The following is a 2,484-nucleotide window of genomic DNA, read 5'->3' as shown; positions in this document are numbered from 1 at the left end:
CGGGCCAGTGCTCCTCTGAGTGTTGGTCCGAACCGAGCAGCCTGCGGGGCCACCTCGGGGAAACTCGAGGGCTGGTTTTACTCGTAGCTTAACTCATCCGGTGTGCCCTGAGAACGAGATATGTGCAGCTCCTATCGGGATTTGTCGGCACATTCGGGCGGTCTTGTTGGTTTTGTTTTACCATTGTCGAAATGTCTTGTGCACCCGGACCCCGAGTCTGATCGGATGTCCCGCGACGGAGGATTGTCTCTGCGGATCGTGAGCTTGTCATGGGCTAAGTTGGGACACCCCTGCAGAGTTTAAACTTTCGAAAGTCGTGCCCGCGGTTATGTGGCCGATGGGAATTTGTTAATATCCGGTTGTAGAGGACCTGAAGTAAACTCAATTAAAATACACCAACGTAACCGTGATTGTCTTTTTTCGGGGAAGTTCGAGAGGAGAACACGGTTGGATTATGTTTGAACGTCAGTAGTTTCAGGATCACTTCTTGGTTATTTCTAGTTTGCGATCGTTTGCGTAGTTTCTCATCTTACTCTTGTATTCGTAAGTTAGCCACCATACATGCTTAATCGCTGCTGCAACCTCACCACTTTACCCCTTCCTTACCCATTAAGCTTTGCTAGTCTTGATACCCATTGTAATGGGATTGCTGAGTCCTCGTGGCTCACGGATTAATACAACAACAGTTGCAGGTCCGATGATATCAGTGTAGGTGATGCTACCGAACTCAAGTGGGAGTTTGCCGAAGACCTTGGTCGTTTTTATGTGTCTTTTCCGGATGATCGGTAGTGGAGCCCAGTTGGGACGATCGGGGATTTAGCAGTTGGGTTTATCTTCTTTTCTTTTGGATTTGTCCGTAGTTGGACTATGTGTGTACTCTGAATGATGTATGAATTATTTGTTCATTGTGTGACATGGCGATTGTAAGCCAACCCTCTATTTATCCCTTTCTTGTCCATTACATGGGATTGTGTGAAGATGACCCTTCTTGCGACAAAACCACAATGCGGTTATGCCTCTAAGTCATGCCTCGACACGTGGGAGATATAGCCGCATCGTGGGCGTTACAAGTTGGTATCAGAGCCATCCCCGACTTAGGAGCCCCGGGCTTGATCGAAGCATTGACGTTGTTGAGTCTAGAACAAAAAATGTTTTGAGTCTTAGGATTATATATATCGGAGAGTAGGATTCTTTGTACGCCTCAGTCCCTTTGTCGCTCTGGTGAGGCCTCCTGACGTAGATGTTTTGTCTTTCCTCTCCTCAAATTTCACTAAATTACTTTTTAGGATCACGCGGGTATCTTGGGATCGTTCCGATATTCTTGTGACGAGAACATTGTTCTTGGTGCCTCCTGACATTTTGGGGTTGTGGCAGTGTCCCGGGGAGTTGAGCTCCGAGGTGTTGTTGTCACAATTTTATCGTTTCAGTTCTGGAATACCTGAGTTTCGCCGACATCGAAAATCTCTTTTATGCAGTTGTTGGTGAGATAACCTCGACGCCACCCAGTACTGGGGCGGGAGTTCGGGAGTATTGCCATAGCTCGTATAACGGATGCTTTTCGAAGGTTGAGGTACATGATTTTCGGAGTTTTCTTGGTTATGTGTTGACGGATGGATACAGCTGGATGTAGGGATTGTTAGTTTGGGTGAGATATTATACTTCCCTTGTATCCCCAACACCACATTGCATAACCAGAAAGTTTTGGGAGTTTATAGGTGGGAATTCAAGTAGCTCCGAGAATATCTTTCCGACAAATGCATGATATGGGATTGGGTAAATCTCTATCATATGTTTGTTTCCGGCTTATTCCGCAAGCCAAATCCTTTGTTTTGTTTAGATTGTGGTATTCAAGTTGCTTCGAAGTCAAGTCATACCTTTCCTAAGTGGTGTTATCATATTTCTATGGGAGTACTAATCCTTTCGATCATCGACATTGTCATGCCAATTCTTTTCCAACCGGCGTGTTTCTCTTCAAGTGCATCCAATCATTCGAACATTCGCAAGATCAATTCTAAGTTTTTTCTCAACGGTATCCATTCCATTTGTCCCAAGTTGCCTTTGTTTTCCCGCCCTCCCACCCTTTTCCTTCAAGGACTCAAATTTCTTAATCAAGTATCCATTTATCGATGGGAAGTCTCTCCATTCTTTTTCGACAATGTTCTTATCCGGTGATTCTCAGGAAGATACTAACGGAGCTTCAAGTTTATTATTCTTCGTTCTTTTTTTCTCCGGTGGATTCAATTCAAGCTTTGTCGATCATATCCTTTCCTCGTTTCAAATGTTCATTCCGGTGCACCAAATAATCATTCACCTCTCGCTATTCATTTGTTCCGGAGTGTTGAAGATATCTCACGAGACTCGCGTTTTCATTCCTAATCCGTTCAAGATATCTCAAGGTTGTTATCTATTTTGAGCCATTTAAATCAACCGGCGCAATCTCTCTTTTAAATCATTCAACGGTGTATCTTTGAGTGGGCCCTAACC

This window comes from Triticum aestivum, chromosome 4D (assembly GCF_018294505.1).
Source record: "Triticum aestivum cultivar Chinese Spring chromosome 4D, IWGSC CS RefSeq v2.1, whole genome shotgun sequence".
Taxonomy (NCBI): Eukaryota; Viridiplantae; Streptophyta; class Magnoliopsida; order Poales; family Poaceae; genus Triticum; species Triticum aestivum.
The sequence above is the reverse complement of the archived record's forward strand: the minus strand, read 5'-3'. Positions refer to the sequence as shown.